The sequence below is a fragment of the Gekko japonicus genome, unplaced genomic scaffold (assembly GCF_001447785.1).
Source record: "Gekko japonicus isolate JY-2015 unplaced genomic scaffold, Gekko_japonicus_V1.1 scaffold83, whole genome shotgun sequence".
Taxonomy (NCBI): Eukaryota; Metazoa; Chordata; class Lepidosauria; order Squamata; family Gekkonidae; genus Gekko; species Gekko japonicus.
In genome coordinates this window covers 1,324,214-1,340,629 of record NW_015168655.1, presented here as the reverse complement: position 1 = coordinate 1,340,629, position 16,416 = coordinate 1,324,214, and positions in this window count along the sequence as shown.

Here is a 16,416-nt window from a genome sequence, read left to right as displayed (position 1 = left end):
CTCTACATCTTGTGGCAGCAAAGACAGGAGGGAGGAAATCAGAGGCACCTCTCCCCAATCCCACAACACAAAGGCAGAAAAACCCACTAGCAGGCAGGGGGTTCAAATGAACTCTACAGCCTTCAGTGGCTGGTCTGCATATACACAGTTCCGCACCCTAATGTGTGACTGCACAGTAGACCACAATGATGAACAATTAACAAAGAGAAGAGAAGAAAGGAAAAGAGAAAAAGGAAAGGAAAGGAAAGGAAAGGAAAGGAAAGGAAAGGAAAGGAAAGGAAAGGAAGAAAAAGGAAAGGAAAGGAAAGGAAAGGAAAGGAAAGGAAAGGAAAGGAAAGGAAAGGAAAGGAAAGGAAAGGAAAGGAAAGGAACAGCAAATGTAATTCAAGGGCAGTCACACTAAGGCTCATGCAGGTATCTCAGCAGCACCATCCCATAGGTCACAATAAGGTCAATCCCCAATTAGAAAGGGATCTTTCTTTTCAGCATCAAATACCTGCTGAAGCTTCCCTTTCAAAACACACGCCACAATATACTGGATATTTCAATGTAGTCTCTTGTTTCTTTTGGTAAGGAAAAGAGTAACTCCAATCTTTTCTCAGCAGCTACAAGGCTTATATAGAGGAAATCCTACTAGGATTTCTTTTAAACTAGAATAACTCACCAAAATATTCAGGGAAAAGAGCTCATGATAGCACTATATTCTTTTCTGAAAGCTTCATTTAGACAACTGCCAGCAGATCCCTTCATGGGCACAGGAAAATCTTTAACTGTCTCTATTTGACTCTGCTTGCCTAAGGCATTAAGTTCAATCCACCATGTCGCACCTCAGTAACTCGACACAGACTAGAAAATTCTTACAGTCAGCTTCCCCAAGGGATTTGTTAAGTTTCACATGCATTTAGTTGTGCAGTTGGCCTGCTCAAATTGATAAACTTGTTGCTCACTGCTTTCTGCTGTACTTTTTTTTTCTTTTATCACCAAGAGAATAAATATGGTGAGGAAAAAGGCTGTTACTATGTTTGAAAAGGGCCCATTCAATTAAAAATTATTGCACAACCATCATTGTTTCTTTCTCCATTCAAGAGGTATCAATTTATTTTCTATGTAGGACAAATATATTGTTGCATTTAAGTGTCAGAGAGAGAGAAAGAGAGCAAGAATGGATGGATGAAGGAACAAATGAGAAAACAACTGAATACATATATAAAGAAAAAAGACGTTTGAGAAGGGGGTATCCCACCAGTTTTAACAACACCATCTGCTCTCCAACTACCGAAAAAGTCTGGGAAACATACAAGTTGCAGACATTTGCCAGACCAACATGAGACATCGTCTTACAATATAGTACTCTATAGATACACATTAATGCAGGCCTCAACATCTGCACAGTCCATCTAGGAACTGAGTCTGCTTTGAATCTCCCCATAGTGACAAGTGGGAAGATTATAATAAAATGTAAATATTGGAAAACAACATGGGGAAGTGAAACTAAGCACAGTCCCCCAAAATTTGACCCATTTGTGCAAGCTAAAGGAAGCATCATTCTTTGAAACTTACCCTTGGATACTTGTTACAGCCTTGGGTTTGTGGAACTAGCCAAAATGTGATCCCAAATGTCATACTATTTCACTTTACTTTAATTCAGTTGTCCATCATGGCTACTGAAGGAGGGAGGGGACAAAGGTACACTGATAGGAAGACTTCATATTTCTCTTTAATTCGTAACACATAAATAAATCATGGTTCAAAAATAAACCAGTGAAGATTTAAGTAAACCCCCTAAGAAATGAAGAAAATATAGATATGCCTTTCAGCGCAGACTTGATGGTCGACCATTTTTTAAATTACCAAACATATTCAAATTTTCCACTCTCTAATATTTCCTTGAAAAAAGGTCATTACCTTTTTATTTGAAGATTTATATCCCACCTCACTTTCCTTTAAGGCAGCTAATAGATTGAACACAACGATCTCTAGAAAAGAAAATAATAAAGCACAAAAACAGCAACAGTGGCTGTTCCCTCCGGCTTGAGGAGCCGGCAGTGCGAAGTGAAACCCAACCAGGTGCTTTAAGAGGCAGGAGGGTGGGGGTGGTTGGGGAGGACGAGGGGAGGACGAGGAAGCAGGAAGTTTTGGACCAGTTGCAAAGTTTCAAGGAGCGGCTGCCAGGGGGCCTCTGGGGCAAACCAGTGGAAGACGGCCACATGGAGACCGACAGCAGAAGCAATCCTGGGATGGCCAACAACCAGGCAAAGAACCTCCAAAATGAGGTGGAAGGTGTAAAGAATATCATGACACAGAACGTGGAGTGGATTCTGGCAAGGGGAGAGAATCTCAACCACCTATGCAATAAGGCAGAGGACCTGGAGGCTATGTCAGAACATTTCAAGACTACCTCACAGAAGGTGGCACACAAATACTGGTGGAAGAACGTCAAGATAATCGCCATAATATGCATCATTGTTGCCATCATCCTTGTGATTATCCTCTTTGCTACTGGCAAAAGCCTTCTTCTTGGCCTTGGATGTTCTTTGTGTCTTCTGTACCACCTTCTCCCTTACTTGCTGAAATTTTAACTGAACCACTTGGCTGAGCACTGCCACCAAAGGGCTTTCGGTGTTCCCTCAGGATACCACCCCTCACCGTCTACGTTGTATTATTATTATTATTATTAATTATTATTATTATATTATTATTATTATTATTGATGATGATGATGATGATGATGACGACGACGACGGTGATGATGATGATGACATTTGTACCCCCCCCTCCCTGCGAGCAGGCTCCGGGCGGCTTACACTGGTTGGTACATTGAAACCATTAAAATCCACATAAAATCATTTAAACAATTCAATTACAAATAAGATCATAAAATCATAAAGTGCTGGCAATATTTCATTAATTACTTAAGATGGCATACTAAAGAGTGCATACAGACAAACAGTTTTACAGCTCAGTGATCTTCCTAAGTCATGCAGCGGCACAGGCCAGATGTCAAAATTAAGGGCCAGGATCTACAGCTACGATTGTTGGAGGTAGTAGTGAAGGCGGCTCCTTAGTTGAAAGCCTGGTGGAAGAGCTCCGTCTTGCAGGCCCTGCGGAACTGTAAAAGTTCCCGCAGGGCCCTGATCTCTTCCGGGAGCTCATTCCACCAGTATGGAGCCGTCGCTGAGAAAGCCCTGGCCCTGGCAGTAAGGAGCCTGGCATCCTTAGGACCCAGGAGGGTCAGTCGATTTTGAGACCCTGACTGTAGTGCTCTCTGGGATATATATGGGGAAAGGCAGTCCCTCAGGTATGTCAGACCCTGGCCATATAGGACTTTAAAGGTAAGTACCAGCACCTTGAAGTGAATTGGGTATGCTACTGGCAGCCAGTGCAATATCTTCAGCACATCTGGGAAGGCCCATCAGGAGCCTGGCTGCAGCATTCTGCACTAGCTGCAGCTTCCAAATTTGAGACAAGGGCAGCCCCATGTAGAGAGTTACAGTAGTCTAGTCACGAGGTGACCATCACATCGATCACTGTTGCCAGGTTGTTGCATTCAAGGAAGGGAACCAACTGCCTAATCAGCCCAAGATGGTAAAAGGCCGATCTAGCAGTGGCTGCTACCTGGGTCTCCATTAAGGAGGCATCCAGGAGCACTCCCAAGCTCCTAACGTCTGGTGCTGGCACCAATGGTGCCCCACCAAAGGTCGGGACTGGGATCCCCACCCCTGAAACGCTCCGACTCAAGCATAGGACCTTCGTCTTCACTGGATTCAGCTTAAGCAGGCTCAGTCTAAGCCAACCAGACACAGCTTGTAGTGCCCAGTCCAGATCTTCCGGTCTGGAATCTGACCGGCCGCCCAACATCAGATAGATCTGGGTGTCGTCAGCATACTGGTGACATCCCAGCCCATGACTCCAGGCAATCTGGGCAAGGGGCCGCATATAGATGTTGAATAGCATTGGGGAAAGCACTGCCCCTTGAGGCACTCCACACTCCAGTGGGTGCCTCCTGGACTGCTGTTCCCCTAGTGCCACCCTTTGTCCCTGACCTTGGAGAAAGGAAGCCCTTGTAGGGCAAGCCCCTGAATTCCCATGTCAGCGAGGTGATAGGTCAGCAACTGATGGTTGACCGTGTCGAACACAGCCAACAGGTCCAACAACACTACCGCCGAACCACACCGATCCAGATGCCTCCGGAGGTAATCTGTGAGGGCGACCAGTGCCGTCTCCGCCCCATGTCCCGGACGAAAGCCAGACTGGAAGGGATCTAACATGGAAGTGTCATCCATAAAGCCCTGCAACTGTATCTCCACCGCCCTCTCAATTAATTTGCCCAAACAGGGCAAACTGGAAACTGGCCTATACTTAGCCAATTCAGCCGGGTCCAGAATTTTTTTTTTAGGAGAGGGCAACCATCAGTTCCTTGAGTGCCCCTGGGAACAGCCCCTCTAAGAGGGACTTGTTGATAATTTCACTTAGGGCACCTTGAAACCCTTCATGGCCAGCTTTAATAAATCAAAAAGGGCACAGATCAAGGCTGCACGTGGTTGGACGTACCACTGTGAGCAATCTGTTGACTTCCTCCAGGCTGAGCGGGCTGAAATGGTCCAAAACCAAAATCGAAGACATGCACGGAGCCTCAAGCTCACTCACTGTTTCAACTGTGGCGGGGAGGTTGTGGCAGAGTGACAAAACGTTATCCACGAAATAGCTCGCAAATGCCTCACAGCCAATATCCAATTCCCTAGCGTTTGGTCTGCCCTGTAGCAAAACAGTTATAGACTGAATTGTTCTAAACAATTGGGCTAGGCATGAGCTCACAGATGCAATCATAGCCACAAGCTACTCTCTCTTCATGGATTTGACTGCCATCTCATAGGATCTCATAAACGTCCTATAACAGGTATGTCCAACAGGTAGATTGCGATCTACCAGTAGATCGTGGAGGTGTCAGAGGTAGATCACCAGCCCCACAGTTATAACTCAATAAAAAATAAAAAATGTTTGCAGTTCTTTCTGGATCTTCGCCTCTGTTTTGTTTTTGGTTATTTTGCTTACCAGCAAAAGGTGCATTATAAATGGGGGGGGGGCGGTGGAACCCAACTTTAGTGGGTTAAAATCTAATTTGAAACTGTATTTTCATGGTGGTAGATAACCGACACTTTTGGCCAGAAAAAATAGATCACTACCTGTTCGAAGTTGGACATGCCTGTCCTATAAGATGCTCTTGTGGCTTCGTCTCGAGTGTGGCACCACCATCTCTCTAGCCGTCTCAGCTCTCGCTTCATAGGCCGCAGCTCCTGGGTAAACCAGGGAGCGAGCCTAGAGCAAGAGCACAGAGGGTGCCAGGGAGCGATCTTGTTGATGACTGAGGAGAGTCAGCTATGCCAGTCCTCCACAAGCTCATCCAACGAGCCACCAGGGGGCATCAGATCCCGCAGAGCCATCTGGAGCCGCACTGGGTCCATCTGGCTCTGTGGGCAAGCTAAAATACACTCGCTGCCTACACAGGGTCGGGGTGGAATATTCAGGCGGGCCCTCAGGGCATGGTGGTCCAACCATGGGACTGCCAAAGCAGTAACCCAGTCCACTGTTACCCCTGCCATGAAAATCAAATCGAGCATGTGCCCAGCCCAGTGAGTGGGGGTTGTTACATATTGGGAGAGTCCTAATGCCGCCATGGACGACACCAGGTTCACTGCCTGAGTAGAGGCCGTGTCATCAGCATGGACATTGAGGTCACCCAGGACTATCAGCCCAGGGTGCTCCAATGCCCAGCCTGATATGGCCTCCTTCAGGGATGGCAGGCTATTGGCCGGTGTGTTAGACAGTCAGTACACCAGCCAAATCGCCAAACTCTCCCCGGCCTCCCACACCAGGCTGGCACACTCAATGCCCGTGATCTCTGGTGGCAGGAGCACCCTGAAGGAGTAAGCCTCGCAGATAAATAGAGCCACTCCTCCCCCCCGCCACCTAGTCTACTATTGGTGAAGGACCGAGAACCCGGGAGGGGCAAGTTGGGAGAGAGCTACTGTCTCCCCTTCCCACACCCAGGTCTCAGTCACGCACGCCAGGCCTACATTCTGCTCTTGCAGAAAGTCCCGAAGGACCATGGTCTTATTATTTAATAACACTGCTTTTTACTTGTGAATATTGTGGCAACACAATCAAAGAAGGTTATTTGTGGACCATAGGTGGATTTTATAATCACTGGGCTAGTGATTGCACTAAAAAGGTTTCATGTGCATATTTATCCTGTGCCTGGTTACTTTACTTCTGAACAATTTACTTTATGGTCCTTATTGAATTTGTATTTTGTATATATTCCTGATTGTGTCTTTATGAATGTAACTATTTACCATCTAGCCACATTTGTATGACCTCTGAGGAAGGCCGATTCGGCCGAAACGCGTCAGGTCAACTCTTTTAGCCCTGGTTATGGTTATGTTTTATATATATTGGTTGTAATTGGGCCCCTATATATGTTTTAATTTGATATTATCAATAAATACATGTACCTCTTTTTATGAAAAGGTTTTAATTTTGGCCCTCCTTTCCACTAACCTTTGCTTGGTTTTGGAGTTCTTTGTTAGGTTTAGTTTCTTTCCCTTTCTTGTTCCTGCTTATTATTTATGGACCTGGCGTTACACAACGCCAACGTCAGAGGGGGGTTAATGGGAATGGCAAAGAGAAACTTTTAAGACCTAATCATGTGAGCAGGTTTAAGGAGGGAGCAAGGCCATCCCAAGCCAAAACGCCCATTCAAAATTTCCTTACAAACATAAATCTTCCTCAAGATAATCTTAAGAAAACTATCCTGGCAGTAAGCCTCACTGGCAATACATGAGTAGGGTTCTGAATAGACCTACTTAGGATTGCTTTCTATTACTCTTAATTGGTTGTATAAATTAGGGATGAGTTCAACAGTCGGACTTAGCATATTTGTTGGGAGCAATTGTCATGAACCCACCTTGGAATTATTTTGCTTGTGTAGCAACTGTCATGAGTCCTTGAGGACAGATTGGTGGCTACATAGTAGAGTTTTTTGCTCCTTGCCATGCTATTTGGTTGATCTCTGAGCAGACCCAGAGACCCAGCATCCAGGTGAACCTGGTCTTTCTGGTGCCAGGAGGGACAACGTGAATGGAGTCCTGGAGTACCAAGGATATGCAAATCAGGGCTCATAGGGGGAGTTTCACCTGCATCCAGTAGTACTTGTCAGTGGTCTGTTACTGTGCCACTTCTTTCCAGATATTTATTGTGTAAAGGATGAACTGGTCACAGTCACCCTGGAGTTATATTGCAAAACCTACCCAATTGGGCAGTAATTGCACTGGTTTCTCCAAAACTATTCCCTTGTTCTCCCATGTTTCCCTCAAGTACAGAGATGCACTCTTGACACAAGCTGGTGGTCGTCTTGCCTTGCATAGTATTTTTACAGCTACCTTAGTGAATTTTGTGCTGATCTGTGGTGGTTTTCAGGGCCCATTGAGCTGTTTGTGTGGGCCCTCGGGGGCCATAGGGAGAGCAGTAAATCACCTGTCCTTACCATATATGTGGTAAAAAACAGGACAGAAAGATTTTCTAAACCCACTACAATACTGGTGGAGGGCCAATGGCCTTCTCAAAAGAGAGGGATTCAGTATTTCATAAGCAATTAAACTGCTTCATAATAAACATCTGAACTGAAGTTCTGTGTTTGGTACAGTGTACGCAAGTCTATCTGCTTTAGTTACTTCCCTAGTCTGTTTCTGTTCCTTCCTTTGCACACTTGCAGTAAGCTACTTGGCTGGCTTGCTGATTTCTCCAGGCTTTGCTCTTCTGCAGTTCCCTATGCAGTTCCCTACTGCAATGCAGATACACACAATGTTGATGTTGTTACCTTCCAGAATACCAACCACTTTAATGGCAATTTGGAAGTGAGCTGAGCCCACAGGAGTTTGTGCATCCCTAATGTAAATATTACCTCAAGGTTGTCCCTTCTATGCTGGTAACAGTTAAGCAGCCCATTCTCTGTAAAGTAGCAATCCCTTTTTACTCATTAAAAGCAAATGTTCCCCCAAGGGCACTACGGTCGGGGAGTCGTCATCTCCTGGAAATTCTAGGTCCCAGGGACATTAAATTTGCAGTGACCAGAGCCAGGGCATTTTCGGTGGCGGCTCCTACCTGGTGGAAGGAGCTCCCAGAGGAGCTCCAGACCCTGCGGGATCTTTCAGTTATGCAGGGCCTGCAAGACGGAGCTCTTCCGCCAGGCTTTTGAGTAGAAGCCGCCGCCACCACTACTCCATCATTGCTATCTATGCACCATCGCACCATCACCACCACTATCTAGTTCCTTCGGGGTGCGAGGTGACTGGCAGGAGAAGGGATGACAGACTATGAGAATGTTACCATTGGAATTAAGATCTACCCCATCTTGTGACAAATGGAGCACTGATATTTTATTATTGTATTGCTATGTTGTTTTTATTTGTTTTAATCTTGGCACTTTGTGCCTCTTGTTAGCCGCCCTGAGCCTTCGGGGTAGGGCGGGATATAAATTCAAAGATTAAAAAAAAAGATCTATAGGGACAAAAATCTATATGGGATGACGGGGCTACACTGAGATGAAGGAATCAGGAAAATTACACTTTCTGAACATCTCCCAACAGTGATGGTTCAGCTGGTGCAAGGTGTTGGGGGTTTTCAAGGTCCAGGAAATTGCCTGGGACCTCCACTAACATCCTATGGGCTGGGCTGAGACTGTTAAGAGAGTTTTCACCAAGAGAGAAAACCAAGACACTGGCTTTACCTTAGAAACTACTTATGCACTCTTTAACATCACAATGCAGAAACTTTTAACCATATAACATTCTAGTATGCACATACAGAACTGATCAAATTAATCAAATACCTGAATAGAGTGCACTGTAATTCCACAAATAATATATCCTGGTTGTCTCCCAAGACCCATAAAGGCAGGTGGGTTGGCATACAACCCCAAACAAAAGCGAACACTGACATTATGTACCTATAAAATCCCATCTAGCTGTCAATCAGACCTGTGATGAACATTTCATGTGTTAGACAAATCCCAACCCCTCATACACAGTAGGCATGAACTTTGCCTGTTATTATTTGTGAGGGCATGAAGCCCCCGACTATTCCGGTACCTCTTCAAGTGGCAATCTGTATACTACGTCGTATACCTCCGGAGCCTGGCAAACTATGTTTAGGATTAGAGGCTAAGACCACTATCTCCTGATATGTAAACTATCCACTAACCAAAACAGCAATGTCAGGGCATTAGTTTTACAAAGTCTTGTGGGATACTGAACCAAAGAGTAGCTATTAGAATCCAATACATGTTAAAGCCAGAAAGTCCAAATCTCAATTATTGATCAATTCTCCAGCACAAGGCTCCATTAGCATATGAACTGAGGTTTTATTTTTCCCTCTTTGCAGCATCCACCCACCTTGCATGGCTTTTTATCCATCCTGAGCATCAGATATCCTCTGCTCAAAAAGGGGAAGAAGGAAGATGAGCAGGATCTGCTTCCATGAACCTTCCAGAAGTGCTACCTGACAGGATATCTGCTGTGGGGAGGGGAAGCGAAAGGAGTTTGTAAGCTGCTCTGAGACTCTGAGTGAAGGGCGGGATATAAATCTAATCTCCTCCTCTTCTTCTTCTTCCTCTTCCTCCTCCTCTTCTTCCTAATGGGATCTAACTAGGGTTGTGCATTCAGATCTACCCAATCAAAAAATATACCCAAAAAACACCTTATCTGTGTTTTTCAGGTATATTTTGGCATCCCAAATGCATCTGGGATTTTTTGGGAGAACCAAAAAAAATTCCCCCAAAACATCCTGGATATATTCAAGAATTACCAGCAAACCCCGAAAAACAGCTGCAAGGCTGGAGCAGATTGCTCCCGCTGCTCAGCTGTTTTCAGGCTTTCTTCTGCAGTCCTTTTCAACAGTCCCTTAAAGGGACTGCAAAAGGCAGCCTGCAAAACAGATGAGCCGGGGGAGGGGGAGAACACCACTCTCCTCCCTGGTTCGGCTGCGGCTCTATTGGGTGGTTTAAACCGGACTGTCCAAAAGAGCCAGCAAAGCAGCTGATCTCGCAGGGAGAACTCTCCCTGCTGCTCAGCTGGAGGTCTCTTGGGCAGTCCAGTTTAAACCACGCTGCCCAAAGGAGCCTGCAAAGCATCTGAGGCTCTCTTGGATAGAACCTGCAAAGCAGCTGATCCCATGGAGAGAACTCTGCCCATGACGCAGCTGGGGCGTCTCTTGGGCAGTCTGGTTTAAAAGGACCCTCCAAAAGAGCCCCAAGCTGAGCCACGTCACAGCTGGTTTTTTGCAGCTTTGATGCCGCTTTTTTCCCCTCTGTATTTTTCCGTTTGGGGGTATTGGAACTGAAAAAATTCGGGATTTCCAAAAAATCTCAGATCCAAGTACTTTATTGGTATTGGGAACCAGGTTTTTTGGGGGACTCTTAGAATTTTTCAGGTCCAATGGACCCAATCCCGAATTTTTTTCAGATGCAATAGACCCCGATCTGAAAAATACTGAGGGGGGAAACTGCACACCCCTACCTCTAACCCTCTGATTGTTAGGAACAAAATATCTTGCCTTGGGACCTTTGTTCAGAGGAGTCAACGATTAAAAGAAAGGAAAGGAACAAAATGTAGGCAACTCTTTTTATTGATTTAAAACATTTCTATGCCACTTTTCCACCCAGTTCAGGGCCCCCAAGACAGTGAACATTCAACCATTTCAAACATTTAAACACATATAAACATAAACATTTCAAACCTTTAAACAAATGAACACAAAGATTAATGGAGGTATTCCAACCAGAACAAACAAAAAAAATCTTCACCCACTGGAAGAAGACAAAGATAGAGATAGACAGAAGAATCTCCCTAGGGAGGATTTGGAGACATACTGCCCAGGTGGAAAAGGCTAGACTTCATAATATTGCCATTGTTGTTGTCTACTTTGATAGTACAAAACATAATATTCGTAACATAACATTTAAAACACTTGGTTCTATACCTGTGTGATACGTGAAACTATTAAAGGTGTGTGCTTGGCTATAACCAAGCCAAATATATGAAACAATACCTTACTGGTATTTTTCAGATATATATGGGTCTCAGAAATATATCCAGGATTTTTAGGATACCCAAAAATGGCTTCCCAAAATCCTGAAATTATTTGGGATTAACTGGGAATATTGGGAACTAGCATTTACAGGCTCCTTCTGCTTTTTTTCTCGCTGTGTTTCTATCTCTTTTGGGGCTTGGTACCAGCTTGCCAGCCTGCCTTAAGCAAAATTGTCAGTTTCAAGGTGTTTTTTTTTTTTTTAAGTTATTCTTTGCGAGAGTTAGTTTGTGTCATTTTGTGGGGTGTGTGGATTCTTGTATTTTACATTGATATTCTTGAGTTTTACTTTGGTTCTCTGGTTTATATTGGTTCAGACTCAGAGATCCAATTCTATGGGTCCCCTAATAATTCTATGGGCCCCTAGCCATCCCCATTGTCCAATTGGCTTGAAATGTGGGGGTTATTAAAGGAAAGGCAACTTTTTGGCTCTAGTTTTAAGAACATTTTCCTATAGTAAACTTCATTGAATACAATTGTACTTACTCCTCAGTAGACATGCTTAAGTTTGCTCCCTTTGTGAAGCATTACTTTAGGACTACGTGACAAATAATTCAGGATTTGCTGACCACATCTACAATTTTACAGACATCCTGTTTTCAGCAGATTAATCACATAATGACCAAATGTATACTGGCAAAAATTGCAGTATTATTCTTCCAATACAACTGCAGAAGTCAAGAAGAAAGATTAGCATTTAATATTTGACATACATTTTTAGTTTCAGACCTCTCCATGCCCAGAAAACCCCAAAGGTATTACTATACAAACACACTGTGGCATTATATTCTGGGTTTTTTACAAATGAAGGCCCTCTTACAATTCCAGACATGCTCCTCCTACCTACATACAGCTAAGTAATGTCTACATGGCAAGGCTGAATAATTCATCACCTGCCACTGATGAAAGCAACAGGACTAGTGAGAAAGAAGTGTCCTAACTTTTGGTATCTGAAGCACAGCCCTGATAGTTTTTCTTCTAGTATTTTAATTTAACCAGTCAGAGAAAACCGAATTGATTTTAACATAGGAAAATACTAGGATGATCCATTTAGGGAAGGGCTACCAAAAATAATTACTGGAGCCAAGTGTGCATATGCAAGTCACTGCCCCCAGAAAATCTATTTCTATCACTTGTGTATATGCATGTGATCTGCAAGTGGTACAGCTGTCTCCATCCCAGTTAACCTCCTTGGCTCATGCATGCTGGGGAAGGGGCACTTTTTAAAATGCCTGCAGACATTTTACATTAATTTTCTGGTTGATTGGCAATTAATTTGCTATGATTCATTACTTCATTATGTTACTTTTCTTGTCAAATGTATGAGATAGCAATAGGGATAGCAAGAAGTATTTATAGAGTTCTGCATAGTCTTGCTTTCCCCAGAAGTCACCTGTTTTAAGGTGAACTACGTCTGTCTTTCCCAATCTGAAAACTGGTCACTTTGTTTTTCATCATTTTACTCTTTGCTCATATATCTCAAGATATTATTATAGAAAATAAAGGTAAACTGTTGGAGCTGAATTTGCTAGTTAAAAATCAGTTTGCAAGATACTCTGTATCTCTGAAAACAAAGGATATTAATAATCATACATCCTAGAAAGAACTCCACACTCTTGCCAGTTAGTATTAATGAACTTTATGGAATCCAAACCACTGCCAAGTTCTTACAAGCCAAACAAAAAATAGCTTAAATAATTAATCTTGAATTTCTGGATACTTCAGATTAATACTCTGGCAGCACTGGGGGGGGGGAGTACATTAATTGTATTCTAGGGCATATTTCTAACCTAAGCCAGATTTCCATGTATTTGGGGGAACAACAACGTCCCAGGTAGGGCTGCCAAATGCTCCCGGGGGGCGGATTTCCCCCCGCTTTCGAACCCCGCTTTCCACTCCCGCGGAATCGGGGCCCGGGGGAAACCCCACCACCCACGTGCGTGTCACCCAGAAGTGACGTTGCACGCTGGGGGCGGGGCCACGCCATTTGAGGGGAAAACAAAGAGTCTTCCCCTCAAATGGCGTGGCCCCACCCCCAGCATGCAATGTCACTTCCGGGTGACGCGCGCGTACGTTCCAGACGCCGGCCTGGAGCCCCCCGCTCCCGGCCAAAACATATTTGGCAACCCTAGTCCCAGGATCGAAAAAATGTGTTTTTATGGCAGAAAACATTGTGTTTTACTTTCAAGATTGTAAATTTAGTTGTTCGTCTGAGGTATTTTTCTACTCCACAAACATATCTTTCTTCGGTGAGGTAGAGTTATCAGGAGAGGCTATATCTTTCTAGAACACTTAAAATACTTACTTGGAGGTGTGTTTTCTGAGAAAAAAAACATAAAGACATTTTGTTCCCTAAACACATTTAAAGTAAAAATCAGTATATTTCCATGGTTTCTTTATACCCCAGGTGCTTTTTTGGGTACAGAAATAAAACTGCAAGTCGTAAGTGGCTGTACTTTGGAAACATATCCTAAGAGCAAAAAGTTGTACAGCCATTCCTCTACACATTCTGCCAAACAAAGTGCTACTGGGGTAGAGATTTACCCAAGACCAGTGATCCAATTAAACATCTACAGGCAGAATATAGCTGCCCCAAAGATAAAATTTAAAATATAGGATTATGTCTTCTGGGTTTTATAGTCTGTGATGACTGCCAGGCTCTGAGTACAGAAGAAAGCTCACAATTACATACAGCACATAATCTATTGTATCATATTTTTAATGCTTGCACTCAGGTATCTGGATTGTTTCCACTATTGTTCATTCTTGTACAATAAAAGCCACCTTTAACAGAGAGACATGAATTCAGTAGAAGAGATGAGAACACATGAAGCTGCCTTCTACTGAATCAGACCATCAGTCCATCAACATTAGTATTGTCTACTCAGACTGGTAGCCGCTCTCCAGGGTCTCAGGTAGAGGTCTGTCACATCACCTACTGCCTGGCACTTTTAACTGGAGATGCTGGGGATTAAACCAGGGACCTTGTGCATGCCAAGCAGATTCTCAACCACTGAACCATGGCTCCTCCCCTTGAATTAAATTTAAATTTTACTCCTCTTACTCCTGTTTTTAAAAATAACAACACGATAATAAGTTATAGATTTGTACAAATAAAAACATGATTTAAAAATCCCCTTCTCACCAGAATTGTGAACTGCACCCAGCTGTATGATCTTGTACTCTTACTTTTTTCTTTATCCAAGCTCTTCATTGTGTTCATTTCTTAAATTATGAATACTTCAAATCTACCAAATGAACTGCATGGATGTTTGCTTTCATGGAGAAATACAATTCTGTTCAGAAACAGTAAGCGCTTTCTTTTTGAGAATTCTGGATGCTTATTTTTAAAGTAAATGATGTTTAGTGCATGTGCAAAGAAAAATCTATTAATTTGATAAGTGCCCCCCTGTCTCTAACCAGACATCATTTTGTAGGGAAAAAGACATATCAATTGTATTTTCAATGGTTTTGAAATATGCTCTTAGGTAACATAAAGTCTCATATTTAGCACAAAGCAATATGTTTAAATTATTATAGCAACCAGTCAGTATGCATATTTGCTTATAAAACGTGAATTACAAAATTGGAAACACGACTGAAATAAGTTTTTCAAAATCAGTCTTTTCCAGACTAATTTAAATCACTGATTTAAGTTGTCTTGATCTAAATAAATCAACCCCAAGGAGTTGACTAGATTAAAATTTATAAACACAATAAAAGCTAACAAAAATTTAAATGTAGCATTCCGTTTTTAAAAACATGGCAACATGAACCAACTTCATGTTTGTGTTTTAACATACATTTGGGAATAAAGTATGAATGAATGCAACTGAATATTTACAATGCAGGTCTCAGTTGTACTTTTTGAATCTGTCAACTAGTGGTGGAAATCTCGTTTCAGGCTGAGAACCATCAATTCTTGGGATGGCAGGGAAGGGAGATAAAACAGGCATAAACATTTTGAGCAAAACATTATGTTCATCAGCAGACTACAATAATAGTTCTTACTTTTATATAATTTCACTCAGTATGCACAGTTTACCGTCCCCCAGATATCCAAGCTACAGGCATTTAATATTTTGGGGGAAGGAGCAAAGCATTATCAGAAGCAATATTTGAGTGAATACAGAACATGTAGCTAGAAAATAGTGACTTGAGACCATTGGGGGGGGGGAGAGAAACAGCCATTTGGGTTTAGAAAGCTCCAACATAGATCCATAACATGGCAGGAGTTAAATTTTATTTCAAAGGTTCTTACGGCATATTTATTTATTTATTTATTTATTTATTTATTTAAAACACTTATTAGCTGCCTTTCTACCTTACAGAAGTCAAGGTGGCTTACAATATAGATAAAATAAATAAAACAGAACACATAAAATACATTCAAAAATCAAAATTTAAAATCAGAGTTTTTGGACTACTAGTAAATTAATCAGATGTGGTCCTAAATAAAACCCTCTTCAACTGCCTCCTAAAGATCACAAGTAAGGAGGCCTTGGAAAGGTTGTTCCATAATCATGGGGCTGCCACTGCAAAGGCCCTCTGTCATGTACCCACCAAAGGAGCTTCTTTGATTGGTAGGATAATCAGAAGGTCCCTCCCTGTGATCTTGATTCCCAGGCAAGAACATTAAAAAATGTAAGAAATTATGTATATATGAAAAAGAGAAGCTGAATCATTCCATTAAAATAAAATGTAACAGCCTACAAATGTTATGTGTAAAAATAGTAAGTGGTTTAAAAACAGCTAGATTACCAAGGCACAAAAGCCATATTAGCCCCCCAAGAAAGATTATTTAAACCTTTCTCAAAGTTTGGTGCAACAATGATCACATCTACATATTCCACTGCTCAAAAGAATCAGACAGATATACAGTCACTGCATATATATTGTACATATGGTATTACAGGTCTATAAGAAAACAAAATATAAATCTGTATTTTTCTCCTTCTGTCCTTTAAGTAAATGCAACTTTTTTCCATTTATGAAGCAGAATACAGAAGTTTTCCAAATTAAACACTTTCCAGAAGCCTTACAGCAAGGAACCTGAAAAGTCTTAAGAATGTAAAATGATTTTTCTCTTTTTGTATTGTTAATTTTAATTATGCATTGTAGAAATAAATACCTAAGTGGTGAGGAAGGTACCAGCAGGCAGCCAGCAAGCAGGCAAAGCAGCAGGAGGGCAACAACACTTGTACACCTGTTCTACACACTTTAAATAAATAAGGCAGTCAAGAAAATTTGGCAATTTCTGAATGACATTCATTT